This window comes from Macaca nemestrina, chromosome 2 (genome assembly GCF_043159975.1).
Source record: "Macaca nemestrina isolate mMacNem1 chromosome 2, mMacNem.hap1, whole genome shotgun sequence".
NCBI lineage: Eukaryota > Metazoa > Chordata > Mammalia > Primates > Cercopithecidae > Macaca > Macaca nemestrina.
Window position 1 is genome coordinate 156172346 of NC_092126.1, and position 16319 is coordinate 156188664.

The window sequence follows — 16319 nt, forward strand, 5'->3', positions numbered from 1 at the left end:
CTTGAGCATGGGAGGTCCATGCTGCAGTGAGCTGTGATTGTGTCACTGCACTCCACCATGGGTGACAGAGCAAGACTCTGTCTCAAAAAACAACAACAAAAAATCTAGTAGACACATTAACAAAGTAAAAAGAAACAAACAAAATTAATATTAATGATACATTGTGGTTAACCCAATATACCCAGAACATTCTCATTTCAACATATAATCAATATGAAAATGATTAAGATATTTTACATTCTTGTTTTAGGCTAAGTCTTCAAAATCCAGTGTGTATTTGACACAGCACATCTCATTTGAAACAAGTCATACTTCACGTGATAGCCATGAATGGCTAGAGGTTACCACATCAGACAGTGCCATTCTAAACAATAAGCAAGTCAGTAAATACAGATATAGTACATAATAAAGATATATATAAATAGGCCAGGAGCAGTGACTCATGCCTGTAATGTCAGCACTTTGGGAGGCTGAAGCAGGTGGATCACGAGGTCAGGAGATTGCAGCCTGACCAACATGGCGAAACCCTGTATCTACTAAAAATACAAAAAATTAGCCAGGCGTGGTGGCGGGCGCCTGTAATCCCAGCTACTCAAGAGGCTGAGGCAGGAGAATAGCTTGAACTCGGGAGGCGGAGGCTGCAGTGAGCCAAGATCACACCATTGCACTCTAGCCTGGGTGACAGAGCAAGGATCTCTCAAAAAAAAAAAGAAAGAAAGAAGTCGGGGGGAGGAAGGGAGGGAAGGAGGGAAGGAAGGAAGGGAGGGAGGGAGGGAGGGAGGAAAGAAGGGATTTTTTTTTTTTTTTTTTTTTTGAGACAGACTTTGACTCTTGTTGCCCAGGCTGAAGTACAATGGCGTGATCTCAGCTCACCACAGCCTCCACCTCCAGGGTTCAAGCAATTCTCCTGCCTCAGCCACCCGAGTAGTTGGGATTACAGGCATGTGCCACTACGCCTGGCTAATTTTGCATTTTTAGTAGATAGAGGGTTTCCCTATGTTGGTCAGGCTGGTCTCCAACTCCTGACCTCAGGTGATCCACCCACCTTGGTATCCCAAAGTGCTGGGATTACAGGCGTGAGCCACCGCGCCTGGCCATTAAAGAAGAGAAACTAATTATAAATGTTACTACCCTCTATACCAGCTTTGCCTGAGTAATTGGCTCCCTTCCCATCGAGGCTGCCCAATCTCTTCATAATCTGACTTGGTTGCACTACTTCAATACAGTAGCGTTTTCACACCTGTCACAGTGCTCCCAAGGTTTTGGTTTCATCTCCCAATAAACATAGAGAGCTTTAACTTAGAGGTAGAACTACATGTTGTTTCCAACATTTTTGAACTTGGTCTTTGTGAACTGCTTTTGGTGCCAGAATTTTGTCTTTTCCAGCATTTTGTTCTTTGTCACATGTCCAGGTCCTCCCGGCCCTCTCTTCTTATGGTCCTTCCAGCACTGTCAGGCAGTAGCCTAGATGTGGGTTGGTATGCATCTCTCTATTCGGCTGAAAATTTGCATGTTCTTGCATTGACATATCACATTATATACCGAGGCAGAAGAGAACTAAAAGATTCTGAAGGATTGAAAGAGTTTTCTGCTGCAGTAGCAACAGTTCAAATACCATATTAGTCAGGGCAGGGAACGCTAGCAACCGTCATAGACAAACCCAAATCTCATTGGCTTAACACAACTAGGAGGTTATCTCTTATTTGCTTCACAGACTAATGCAAATGGTTGGTGGTGGTAGGAGTTACTCTGCTCCATGTAGTCACTCAGGGACCCAGGTTCTTTCCATTGTGAGGCTCCACACCATCTAGGAATCCTCCACTCTTCATCTGGTTGATAGACAAGGGACAACAGAGAGAGAGAGGTTTTCTAGGTCAGACCTGGTGATAGTACATAGCACTTCCCTCCATGCTCCACTGGCCAGAACTCAGCCTCACAAGCCCAAGAGGCTGCAAGGGTGTCTGGAAATTGTAGTCTAGCAGAACAGCCATGAGGAAGAACCTTGGCAATCCCTGCCACAAATATGGCTAAAATATGTCATGGAAATCATGGTTTTGTTCCATGCTGCACAGCTAAGTGAGCAAGGGGTGGTTTGAAAACCATAAAGAATGGATTTGTTCTTAGGGGGACACTCTACCTTAAGTTGCTTTGCCAAGAATTATTTAAATCCCAGCATCTGAGAGTCTAGAGAGACTAGAGTGTTATTTGTTATGGTTTTCTAGTAGTTGCATGGTTTCCTTTTCTTTTCTTCTTTTTTTTTAAGAGACAGGGTTGGCCGGGCACGGTGCTTACGCCTATAATCCCAGCACTTTGGGAGGCAGAGGCGGACGAATCACTTGAGGTCAGGAGTTCAAGACTAGCCTGGTGAATATGGTGAAACCCTGTCTCTACTAAAAATACAAAAAATTAGCCAGGCGTGGTGGTGGGCGCCTGTAATCCCAGCTACTGGGGAGGCTGAGGCAGGAGAATTGCTTGAACCCGGGAGGCGCAGGTTGCGGTGACCCGAGATCACGCCATTGCACTCCAGCCTGGGCAACAGAGTGAGACTCCGTCTCAAAAAAAAAAAAAAAAAAAAAAAGAAGGGACAGGGTCTGGCTCTGTCACCCAGGCTAGAGTACAGAGGTGAGATAATAGCTCACTGCAGCCTCAAACTCCTGGGCTCGAGCAATCCTCCTGCCTCAGCCTCCTCAGTAGCTAAGACTACAGGTGCACACCACCACACCCAGCTAATTTTTAAATGTTTTTTGTCTTGTTATGATGCCCAGGCTGGTCTCAAATTCCTGGCCTCAAGCATTTCTCCTGCCGTGGCCTCCCAAGGTGCTGGGATTATAGGCGTGAGCCACCATGCCCGGCCTGGTTTCCTTTTTTATATCTAGATCTCTGATCCATTTGGAATTTGCTCATGTAGTAGGAAGATATGAAGTGTGGACCTTTTTCCAAAGATCTTTTTCCAAAAAACTTACCAGTTGTCTGGAGTTATTTGTTTAAAAATCTAACTTTGACTCAGTTGATTTGAGATGCCACCTCCATGAAATACTGAATTTCTATATGAGTGTGGGTCTATTTTTAGACTTTCTATTCTATTTCACTGGTCTGTTTGTTTATTTATGTGCCAGTAGCACACTGTTTAAAACGTATGCTTTCATGTCTGGTAAGGCATTCTTGCCTACCAGACATTAAAGGCTCTTCTTGCATTTTTAAAATAAGAGCTTTAGTATCGATGACCTAGCTCCACAAAGGAGCTTGTTGCTATTTTTATTGGGATTGTTTAAAATTTATAAAGTAACTTAAAGAGGACTGGCATCTTTCTGATGTTGTTATCCTGTCCAAGAATAAAGAATATCTTTCCATTCGTTCATATCTTTTTCTGTGTCTTTCAGGGGGTTTTAATATGGGTTTTGCATATTTCTTGTTAAGTTTTTTCCTAAGTATTTTATCTTCTTTGTTGTATTGTAAAGGAGATTTTCTCTCCCTTAATATCCTCTAACCAGTTATTGTCCAAACATGAAATTCATTTATGTTTCATTTCTACTTCATACACATAGCCTGAAGGTGATTTTACACAATATTTGAATTTTTTTTTTTTTTTTTTTTTGAGAGGAAGTCTTTCTCTGTCACCCAGACTGGAGTGCACTGGCATGATCTTGGCTCACTGCAACCTCCACCTCCTGGGTTCAAGCAATTGTCATGCCTCAGCCTCCTGAGCAGCTGGGACTACAGGTGCGTGCCACCACACCCCACACCCCACTCATTTTGATATTTTTAGTAGAGATGGGGTTTCACCATGTTGGCCAGGCTGGTCTTGAACCCCTGGCCTCAAGTGATCAGTCTGCCTCAGCCTCCCAAATGCTGGGATTACAGGCGTGAGCCACCATGTCCGGCCAATATTTGAAATAATTTTGTGCATGAAGCAAAGCGTGCATGCCTTGAACCATCAGAAAGCAAATGGGTTACTTTCTCAACCACCCATATTGACAATCTGCAGCATCATGGTAGAACTCAAAAAGTTTTGAATTTTGGATTTTTGGATTAGAGATGTTCAATCTATATCTTACAAATTTTTATTTCTTTATTTTTGAACCTCAGTGTTTTCAACCTGTGAGGTTCCTAAGAGACACCTGAGGAGTATCTTCAAATACAGATTCAGATACTGCCTTCCCCGTCCAAGGTGGCAGGAACATGTCAGGGAAGAAAGAGAGTTTTATGTGCTCCCCTTCTCTGGTCAAATCCCATTGGTTAACACCCAGACTGCAAACAGCACAGATACAGGAGTCACAGAGAGTGGGGCTAGGCTGAGCAATGGGCTCAGCACCCTGTGAGTTATTGGATTGCCTGCCTGAGGGGACCAAGGAGAGAACCACCTCTCAGCAGTAGAAGCAAGGCATAGATATGCAAACTCCACAGAGACTGGGACTGCAAATGGCAATAGCAGCTGTGGACAACAGAGCTGGAGCTCCAGAGCGGAACTGAGCACTAGGAAGTGAGATCCTTAAGGTAAGCCCCCAAAGGTGTGAGGACAGTGACTTCAGATCCCTGTGGTTGCTCACTTATTTATTTATGGAGACAGAGTCTCCTCTGTTGTCCAGACTGGTGTGCAATGGCACGATCTCAGCTCACTGCAACCTCTGCCTCCCGGGTTCAAGCGATTCTCCTGCCTCAGCCTCTGGAGTAGCTGAGATTACAGGTGCCCGCACCACGCCTGGCTAATTTTTTTTTTGAGATGGAGTTCTGCTCTTGTTGCCCAGGCTGTATAGTGCAAGGGCTCGATCTGGGCTCACCACACCCTCCGCCTCCTGGGTTCAAGCTATTCTCCTGCCTCAGCCTCCCAAGTAGCTGGGATTACAGGCATGCACCACCACACCCAGCTAATTTTGTATTTTTAGTAGAGATGGGGTTTCTCCATGTTGATCAGGCTGGTCTCGAACTCCCGACCTCAGGTGATCCACCCACCTTGGCTGCCCAAAGTACTGGGATTACAGGTGTGTGCCACCATGCCTGGCTGCTTATTTACATATTCACATGTTTACTCTTGGACTTCAGGTGCAGAGGGCTGAGCAAATTACCCTCCTAATTTCGTGCCACCTCATGTGGTTGGCTCAGGGATGGTTATTTTCTTCTTTTATTTTATTTCTATTTTTCTTATTTCTTATTTACTTACTATTTTATTGTCTACTATTTACTTAGTACTATCATTTTTATTATCCTTTTATTATTTAGTGTTGTTGCTATTTTTTACTTATCATTTTCTGTATCTCTCCATCCCTCTCCCATGCTCCTTCCAAGCAAATTCAACCCATCTATTCTGTTTATAGTTCACGTTCTCCATAAAATATGTTTTGTTTGGGATGCCTATGTTTTTAAGTACATGTAAGTGGACTGTGTTGTAGATTTCATTCTGTGTTTCACTCTGTCCCCTGGCACCCTGTCTATAACATCCATCCTATTGTTTTGGGTACCTCTGACGTTTGCTTCCAATTCTGCATGACTTTCCATGGTGTGTCTAGCATATCATACCTTCCACTCCCACGAAGATGGACGTTCAGGACACATGGACATCCAACCACAAAGAATGTGCTGCTCCTCTGGACCTGTGTGAGCTGGAAAGGGAGATGCCAGCCATGGGGTGTGTGCACTGACCTCCACTGAGCCATTGGCTGCCCACCCCCAGAGAGGCAGGACCTTTCCCACAGTGCCCACCTGCCAGCACTCCCACTGCTGAGCTATCCACGCCCCAGTCCAGTGCAGCCTAGCATAGTCTGCTATAATGTGATGTGCCCGTGCTATTTAATTGTGCCTTTCTCTGACTGCTAATGATTTTGAGCCTCTCTTCAATGAGCGTATTGGCTTTTTGAGACTGTTTCTGTCAATTCCCTATTCATATCCTTTGTCTTTTTTTTTTTTTTTTTTTTTTTAGACGGAATCTTTCTCTGTTGCGCAGGCTAGAGTGCAGTGGCGCGATCTCGGCTCACTGAAACCTCCACCTCCCAGGTTCAAGAGATTCTCCTGCCTCAGCCTCCTGCCTCAGCCTCCTGAGTAGCTGGGATTACAGGTGCCCACCACCACACCTGGCTCATTTTTTAATTTTTAGTAGAGACAGGGTTTCACCATGTTGGCCATGGTTGACCAGGCTGGTCTCAAACTCCTGACCTCGGGTGATCTGCCCGCCTCAGCCTCCAAAAGTGCTGGGAGTACAAGTGTGAGCCACCACATTTGGCCTTTTTTTTTTTTTTCCTGTTAGGACCGCTATTCTAATTATTCCTTCTTGTTGATTTTCAAATGTTCTTTATACCCTTTATAAAGCAATTTCTGTTTGTATTTGGCAAATATTTTCACCTCTTCTTTGTCTTCTCCCAGGCCCATGGTGTCCTTTGTAGGAAGGACATTCTTGATTTTTACGTAACCAAATTTGTTTATTTGCCTTACGGTTTTTGTTTTTAAATTTGTTTTAAATTTATTTTTAACCGACAAATAATAATTGTGCATTTTGTTTTGTTTTGTTTTGTTTGAGATGGAGTCTTGTTCTGTCAACCAGGCTGGAGTGCAGTGGTGCAATCTCAGCTTACTGCAGCCTCTGCCTCCCAGGTTCCAGCGATTCTTGTACCTCAGCCTCCTGAGTAGCTGGGACTATAGTCGCATGCCACCGTACCCGTTTAATTTTTGTATTTTTAGTAGAGACAGGGTTTCACCATGTTACCTAGGCTCGTCTCAAACTCCTGACTTCAAGTGATTAGCCTGCCTCCACTTCCCAACGTGCTGGGATTACAGGCGTGCGCCACCATGCCCAGCCAATAATTGTGTTATTTATGGGGCACAATGTGATGTTTTGATCTATGTACACACTGTAGAAAGACTAAGTCAAGCTACTTGACATATCTATCACTTTACCAACTTATTTTTTGTGATGATAAAAATCTGTTTCTTAGCAATCTTGAAATATACAATGCATTACTACTAACTATGGTCACTGTGCAGTGCAATAGATCACTAAAGCGTATTCCTCCAACCTAACTGAAACTTTGTACCCTCTGATCAACATCTTCCCTCTCCCTATTCCTCCCTCTCCCCAGGCCCTGGCAACCACCATTCTGCTCTCTGTTTCTATGAGATCAACTTATTTAGATTCCACAAATAAGGGAGATTATATAGTATTTGTCTTCCTGTGTCTGGCTTATTTCATTTAGTGCAATATCCTCCAGTTCTATCCGTGTTGTCACACATGACAGGATTTCCTTCCTTTCGAAGGCTGTATAGTACTCCATTGTGTGTATGTACACATCACATTTTCTTTGTATGGCTATGTACGTACTGTACGTACATATCCATTCATTCGCTGATGGATACTTAGGTTGCTTCCATTTCTCAGCTATTGTGAATAATGCTGAAATGAACACCGAATGCACATATCTCTTTGACATACCTTTGGATTTAAATTCTCTAGGACATATACCCAGGGATGAGACTGCTGGATTGTAAGTGTTTTTAAATTTTAATTTAAGAAGTTCTTCCCTTCACCTGAGTAACTAAGGTATTCTCTTTCATTCTCCTATATCAACTTTTCAAGTTTATCTTTCACTTTTAGGTCTTTAATCCATATGGTGTTAGGTAGAGATTCAGCTTTATTTTTCCAATACCATTTACTTAACCACCCGCCACCTCTGGTTGTTACTCTTTTGTGGGGAGATGTTAGTGATTCAACTAGATTCATATATGCATTGAAAATATTGGAAAAAATTGGCCGGGCATGGTGGCTCACGCCTGTAATCCCAGCACTTTGGGAGGCCGAGGTGGGTGGATCACGAGATTGAGACTGAGACCATCCTGGCTAACATGGTGAAACCCCATCTCTACTAAAAAATTAAAAAAAATTAGCCGGACATGGTGGTGGGCGCCTGTAGTCCCAGCTACTCGGGGGGCTGAGGCAGGAGAATGGCATGAACCCAGGAGGCGGAGCTTGAGGTGAGCCGAGACTGCGCCACTGCACTCCAGCCTGGGCAACAGAGCGAGACTCGATCTCAAAAAAAAAAAAAATTTGGAAAAAATTATACACATGTCCCCAAGTTAATTTGCTTGGCATGCCTAAATGTAAATCATCCATTCAATTCTTTCAGTTATTCTTCATTAATCCCTTTATTTTAATAGCGTCAAGCCCTTTTAGATGTTGTGAGGTAACACCTACATCCTGGTAAACTAAGATTGCCAGATTTAGCAAATAAAAATACAGGATCCTCAGTTAAATGTGAATTTCAGAAAAATAATGAGGAACTTTTTTAGTATAAGTATGTCCGTCAGGTGCGGTGGCTTATGCCTGTAATCCCAGCACTTTAGGAGGCTGAGGTGGGCAGATCACCTGAGGTCAGGAGTTTGAGATCAGCCTAGCCAACATGGCAACACCCCATCTCTACTAAAAAATACAGAATTAGCCAGGCATGGTGGCACATGCCCATAATCCCAGCTATTCGAGAGACTGAGGCGGGAGAATTGCTGGGACACAGGAGGTTGAGGCTGCAGTGAGTCGACATCACACCACTGCGCTATAGCCTGGGCAACAGAGCAAGATTCTGTCTCAAAATAGTAATAATATTATAAGTATGCCCTATGCAACATTTGGGACATACTTATACTAAAAGGTTATTGATTGCATATTTGAAATTCACATTTAACTGAGCATTCTGTATTTTGTCAGGTAGCCCTATGGTATATCCAACCCAAAGGAACCTGTCCTGCTCAATCTTCTTGCCTTCCCCAACCCCTGCACCATTGCTCCCAGTTCCTGACCTTAGTCCTTCCAAATAACCTACCCTTAAATGAATATCTCAGTACTTCGCTAAGGGTTTAACTAGTGAAGTGCTTTTTCGCTAGCATCAATCATCACACTGATGCTCTCAAATGTTAATCTGTTTACAGGTCACCTGGAACCTTGTTAAAATGCAGACTGTGATATAGTGGGTCTTGGATGCGGCCTGAATTCTGTATCTCTAACAAGCTCCTAGGCGAGGTCTATGCTACTGGTCTGGGGCCTACAGTTTGGTAGGAGAGTTTTGCACATATCCCTGGGGGCCCTGGCTGTCAAACCTGCAAGCTGTTGGGAACCAGAGCAAAGCTCAACTTGGCTCCCTGTGCTCCTTTCCCTGACACTAAAGCCCAGAATGAGACAAGAGCCAGAGTTAAAGGAAAGTGACGCTGCTGCGCACATGCAGGCAGCTCTCCTGGAGTCCTCGCAGGCCCTCCTCCTGCTGTTGGAGCTGGATGCTCCCACCACTTGGCTTCCTGTGGGAACCATTTCTTTACCTTTGTGTCCCCTCCACACCCACTAACCTGCCTCTCTGGCTGTGATGATTTTGCCTTCTCATCCCTCTTCCTTGTCGGATGGCAAATAACGTGGGGGGAGGGACAGTAGTGTGATCTCGGTACCTAGCATCTAGCTCGATGTCCAGCCTATGGCAGGTGCTTAGCAGATGCATGGAAGCTGAATGAATAAAGGAAACGGTAAATTAATACTGACTTCTACTGTCCAGACTGTCCTGGAAACAATTTTTGTTTCACTTTTAAGGGGTGCCTTAAAGTATTGCTCTGCTCTGACCATTGGTGGAGCCCCTACTGAGTCCTTGGATGTTTTTCTTTTTCAGTTTCTCATTTTTCAGTTTCCAAATCCTCAAGTACAGAGCAACATCTTGTCCTATTTCCTTGACATCCCTTGCCCCCTTAGGGACTTCAATGTGCCAACTGCTTGGCTTGATGGAATCCCTATTTCCCCTTCTTCCTGCTGCTGAGCCTTGCTTTTGCTGGTCCAAAAAGATCCCTTAGTTTTATTCACCTCACAGCTCAGGGCTTCTCTTCTCCCAGACGGGCCCCTCTCTTCAGCAGGCCCCTCTACTAACATTCTCCACTGCCTCCCGCCATCTTTCTACCTGCCAGGAGCTTTCACAATGGCTAAGTCAATAGGTAAGTGACAGAATCAAAGCTGGCTATCTTAAGCCAAAAGAGACTTTATTGTAGGCCTTTTGTGTAGCTCATAAAGAAGACTGTAAGACCAGGCTCAGAAACAATAGCGCAGGGCTTAAGACATGCAGCAGGCCTCCCTCAGCAGGAGCACCTGGCCACCTCACCTGGAACACACATTAGAATGGGGGAGCTCTGCCTGTGCCCTCAGGTCACAGTGCTCTGCTCAGCAGTCCATGTGAGAGGGAGTCCTGTCGGTCTTCTCAGGCCCTGGGCCACCCCTAGGCTGGGAGAGTCACTTTGATTGACAGTTGAACCAGGAACACGCAGCGATGTAGAGTTCCCTAAAAGGAAGTACAACTGTGGTTAAGAAGAGAGAGAGTGTTGCCCAGTGTTTCAAAAACAAAGAAAACAAATGTTCACATAGACCTGCTACAGATTTGAAGGCTAGGAGGGAGGCCTGTGGCAGAGTGTGAGTGAGTGAGAGATCCCAAGCATCCTAATTCCTGGTTTCTAATTTCTTTTCATACCTGAAACACTAAGAATCCATTGAGAATGAAAGGAGGTAATGTAAATAGTACCCTTGTTCTCATCTGGATTTGGCCACCAGGTTACAACTTGTTCCATAGCTCTGGACAAGTCACCTCACCTCTCTTGTCTCAATTACTTTGTCTACAAAATGACACTTTTAGGCTAGATGATGTCCCGGACACCTTCCAGCTATAAAGTTCCTCCCAAGCCTTTCCAGTTTTGCTTTAACATACAAGGGAATGTGCACTTAGCATTGCTTAAGGTAGCTTGGCTTTGTAAGACACATGTTATCAGGTACATGGTGTTTCCAAAGCAGTTTAGAGGGAAAGGTGATGCTGTTTCACAGATAAGAATATAGTTCACACATAAAGCATTTACTATACGGAAAGTATTGCTCTAAGCACTTTAATATGTTCATTCATTTAACCTTCATGATAATTCTGTGAATTATATACTCTTATTACCTCCATTTTACTGATGAGGAAATGAAGGTGCAAAAAGATTAAGCAACTTGCTCAAGGCCACAGAACTTGTAAGTCCAAGAACTTCTTCAGCCCCTAGGGTCAGTACCCTTAACTAGCACACACCGTGTAGCTTCTCTGACTCAGAGTAGTCAATTAAAAAACAGACCATACACATACAAATGCTGTTGTTTAGAAAGGCTGTGTAGTTTCCTTCCCTCCCCAACAACCTTGCTTAAATTATCTGGAAATATCTATATATATGTAGCAGTCTCTGCAGTTACCCAACCCTTCACAGGACTTTCCCCACCTAAACATAACCACCACCTCATTTGCCTCTGAAGGTGAAACTTTAGTATGAGGTCAAGGGCATCTATTTCAAAAGAAGTCTAAAAAAACTTTTTTTTCAAAAAATAATGTAGAAAGATACACATATGTGACCCACCACTTTTATTTGTGAGCAGAGGCTATTTCATTTGTACTTATAATGACCTTAGTGGAACATTTTTCAGTGTGTGCAACTTTGAACTGCTTCACTAACCTGATTAGTCAGGGGAAGAATTTCTCCTTCACTGGTGAGTCCAAATCTCATTACAGTGCTTGGGCCCGGTTACTAATTGCTGACATTCTGGACTTGCCAAATGCATTTAAAGAAGGTGGCATGTGGGTGGGAACCTATATTTTCATCTTGGTAGATTTGATTGTACTTAATGGCCTTTCCCAATAGGCCTGGCCCTTGTGCTTAAATACAGAGCAAAAATAGCTGCTCACAGCATGACTGTTTCTAAGAGCTGGGAGGACCCTTGGAGACCATCTGGGCCAAGCTTTATCTTGACCCCCAGGACGCTGAAGCCCAGAAGTGAAAAATCATGCTGGTATGTAGGGCGCCTCAGCCAGGAGGGGCTGTGGGCAGGACAGGCAGAGTGGGGGCCACACCCAACTTTCCCTCCTGGACTCCTCCCTGTGTGTCTCCAGCCTCGGGAAGGCCACACTACTTACATGATGGCTTACATGATGGCTTTGCCATATCTATGACCTACAAGGTATTTAGGTAATACCTTTCTTTAAATCAACCCGTGTTTTAAACTTCTTTTATTATGAAAGATTTCTTTAAATAGAAAATGAACACTTCCCACACAATAAGGTCGCCCTACAATGGAGAAAGCATGAGAGGTGGACGGATCGGGTTCACAGACTGGTTCTGCCATTTCCTCGCAGGGCATTGGGCAAGCAAAGGAACTTCTTTGCTGTGCAATTCCTCAGCTGTAAAATTCATGATAGTGCTGACCCCATAGGATGATAGGGGCATCACTGGCATGGGCACCTGTTAATTTACTTCCCTATTTTGATTCCCATTGATGCAATTTCTGCAGGAACTACACTAAAAATACTCAAAATGTTCTGCTTGGTTTTTCCCACATGACCTTTAGTGGTCAAAGAAAGGCAGGAGAGTGCCTTTGACTGCCACACCTGCCCTTCCAATGACATCTACAACTGTGTCCTCATGGAAGAAGAATTTGATGGCCAAGTCAACTCTCAGGAGCATTCAACAGGAGAAAATGAGCTTTTCTGCACCCACACACATTGTTTAAGAGTTTATGTTCACATTTAATACCTAGCAGTTTGGGGGGCCGCTAATGACTATAGTTCCTTTCTCAACCATGCTTGTTAATGGCCCCAAATCTCCTATGCAGAAAGAATTTATGCAGAAAGAACTAAAGTCTTCATGGAAAAATTGCTAAAGTGTGCCAAGGTAGAAATGATTTGGGGAAATTTTCCTACACACTTCAACAAGGTAGAATAATGGAGTCAATAAATCCTGCCATATCAACATTAAGAACATTTATGATCTCTAGTTATAGCACCGAGTACATCCTATTTGATTAATTTGATTGTTCTGTCTGTCATGTGTAAACTTTCTTCTACAAGATATTATATATCATACAAAGTACTTCTTTCCTTTCTCTTCTTCTATCCAAATTTTCAGTAATTTTAAACATCTTTTGATTTAGAACTGTTGAATTCCACCTCCCAGGTCCCACAGTGATTGTAGAGATGGGATAACCGTAATGTGTGAGATGGCAAATGCAATGCACAACCTGCTGCACCAGCTAGCAGCTGCAGCATAACGTCACCCCAACACTTAGCAGCTTAAAACAATAACCACTTATTTATCTCATGATTCTGTGGGGCAGCAACATGGGCCGGGCTCAGCCGGGTGGTTCTTTTGGTCTCTGCTGGGCACCCTTATGCATCTGTGGGCAGCTGCAGGTCACAAGGGCAGATCTGCTTCTGGGGATTGGTTGCTTGTCTGATGGAGAGCCTTGGCTTCCTCCATGGGCCTCATCACTCCATCAAGCTAGCCCGCGCTGGTTTACATGACAAAGGAAAGGGTTGGGGTGAGTGAAGAAAGACTGACATGTAAGGCTTCTTGATGCCTTACATCAAGAACTGGCACAGTGTCATTTCCACCACACTCTGTTGGCCAAAACAAGTCAAGGCCAATGCAGGTTCAAGGCGTGGGAACTAGACTTCACCTCTTGATGGGAAGAGCTTCCAAGTCAGTACAAAGAGCATGGGAACAAGCAGGCCATTTACTGCGGCCACTGATGCAACAAATCTCCACCCCTGCTGAGGAGATGTTTCTCGAGCTCTCTCCAGTTCATGTCTTGCCTCTTTAAGCAGCCTGGCTACTGGAGTCTCCAGGAAGCCAGTTACTTTCATTCCCCTGATGCCTTTGCATCTTACTGTCTCCTGGCTTGCTCTTTCTCCCTTTCTCTTCACAGGTATTTCCAGTGAAGTCCCACTCTCCTCAAACCTCACAGGATCTCTGGAAGGCCACACAGAACCTGGGACAGGAACCAAGGCACAGGGATGGGATGGAGACTCAAAATTCACTGTTAACATTTTGGTTCTCATTTGAATTTTTAACACATGCATCTATCACCTTAAGTTAATAGCAATAAAATTTTATTGCACTCTTCTTACCATGTGCCAGGCGTTGTGCTAAGTACTTGACCAGCATTATTCCATTTAGTCCCATGAAATAGACAATAATCTTAATTCCCCTTGTTTCATAGAGATATACAGAGGGTAAGTGACATGCCCAAGATCATGTAGTTAAACATTAGCAGAGCTGGTATTTGAACCCAGGCTGTCTGCCTCGAATGTCCATTGTCCTTGCCACTGCATTCTTACCTCTACTCCACAGAAGATATCTTGAAAGGGTTATCTACACTTGCTGTCTCCACTTATTGTCCACTCACTTCATACATCAGCACAAGCTGATCTCTACCCTGATTAATCCATGAACTGGGTTCTCTCCAGGGTCAAAAATGACCTTGTCATTAAGTCAATTGCACATTTCTCAGTTTGTCCTTTGCTTGACTGCTGGGAGCTATTAGACTCTTTTGGCCACATCTTCTTCTTGGAACATGCTGCAATTTTGGATTCTCTGCAGTCACACCTTCTGGATCATCCACCTCTGTCTCCATCACCTTTGCACTCTCCTCCTCCTCACGATGATCTCTCCTAGGCCTGCTTATCCTTCCAGTCTACATCCCCTGGGCAATTGAATTCATTCCCATGATTTCAGTGCTAATAAATGGCCAATGGCTTCCAAACCTTCATCTCCATCTTGAGCATCCTGCTGCATCTTCCATTGGCAATCAGGCCCCTCCACTTAGCTGTCATGGAGAACTCAGAAAGCCTAGAATGAATTGGACATCACACCTCTGCCTATCACCATCAAAACTTCCCCTTCTTCCTTCATGTTTCACAAATCAGAAAAGCTCCACCCAGTAAAATAAACCAGAAATCTGAGAGTTAGCTTTTTTGGAGGTGGGCCAGGCAGAGCAGTGGGCCAATAGACAGATGCATGCACCGCCTGCAGGGGGCAGCCTCCCCCCAGCCGCAGTGCAGGCCGCTGCCAGTCCAGATGGAACCCCATGTTGCCAGACCTTTGGCCTTTTACACAACCAGCGTTGCTATGTGAAATGCCATGATTTTCAGAAACTGGCTACTAATTCAACCAAATATCAATAAAGCACTGTGCAGGCCAAATCTCCTGCTGACCAGGTGCAGTATGCAGGCTGCCAGGTCACACCTCTACCTGCCCACTCTCCTGGGTCAGCACACTCTCCCCCACAGCCGCAAGGGCCATTTCTGGCCAACGCCCACATCTCTGTCTCCAGTCTGACCTTCTTCTTCAGCTCCAGATCCTCAAATCTAGCTGCCCCTGCAGGCACTTTATGCTCAACCCATCATCCAACACTAACAGACCAGTGTAACCATATCCTTCAGCTCTTTGAGAAAAGCTAGGAATCTGGATTTGCATGTGAAATCACCAATTTTTAAAACCCACATTTAAAAAACCATTTCAGATATAGAAATAATTTTTATTGGGTCAGACTTAACGTGAAGGCCCCCAAGCTGCCACCCTTGACTTAATGCAAGCTGACTAGCCACCAAGCACCATGTTGATTTCTCCCTAGACATGTTCAGTCCTTCTTGGCCAAGGCCCTAGAGAGGGTATTCCTATCCACATTCCCCTGTTTCAGGTGAGGAGGCAGGCTTAGCAAAGTATAGTAACTCACCAGGAAGTAGCACCACTAGTCAGTGGAACTTGCTTCTGAAGCTTATGTATTTTTGCCCAACTTTATTTTCCCTTAAGTTTGATGGTACAGTCTTGCTTTTTCTCTATCATTCACTTTCCGTACCATTTTCATTCCCAGCCTCCACTCCTTTCCCATTAGAAGTGGTTTATAATTGAAGTATACAACCACCCAAATTCTTGTGCAATATTCACATATATTAAAACTGCTAATAAGAGAAACTCTTGGTCTTCTTACTGTCTCCTAGCTTGCTCTTTCTCCTTTTCTCTTCACAGGTATTTCCAGTGTGTTCCACTCTCCTCAAACCTCAGAGCATCTCTGAAGGCCACACAAGAACATTTGTGTTTTAGCCCATTCTCATGCTGCTATAAAGAAATACCTGAGACTGGATAATTTATAAAGAAAAGAGATTTAATTGAGTCATGATTCTGCAGGCTATACAGGAAGCATAGTGGCTTCTGCTTCTAGGAGGCCTCAGGAAACTTTCAATCATGGCAGAATGTGAAGGGAAAGCAGGCACATCCTACATGGTCAGAGTAGAAACAAGAGAGAGGGAAAGGTGCTACACACTTTTAAACAACCAGATCTCACAAGAACTCACTCACTATCACCAAGACAATACCAAGGGGGAATGGCACTAAACCATTCATGAGAAATCCACCCTCATGATGCATTCACCTCCCACCAGGCCCCACTTTCAACATTGAGGATTACAGTTCAAAATGAGATTTGGTGGGGACACAGACCCAAATCATATCAACTTGTGGGGGCAGAA

At 44.2% G+C, this 16319-nt stretch overlaps 1 long non-coding RNA gene across 1 annotated transcript; it reads right to left on the reverse strand.

Moving 5' to 3' along the window:
- Positions 1-1676: 1676 nt before the first annotated feature.
- On the reverse strand, positions 1677-10272 carry LOC105477806 (uncharacterized). The gene is made up of 4 exons (XR_984947.3): positions 10107-10272; positions 9316-9466; positions 5515-5597; positions 1677-1829 (listed from the first exon to the last, which is right to left on the reverse strand). It is a non-coding gene; the product is annotated as an uncharacterized lncRNA (long non-coding RNA).
- Between the last annotated feature and the right edge of the window lie 6047 nt (positions 10273-16319).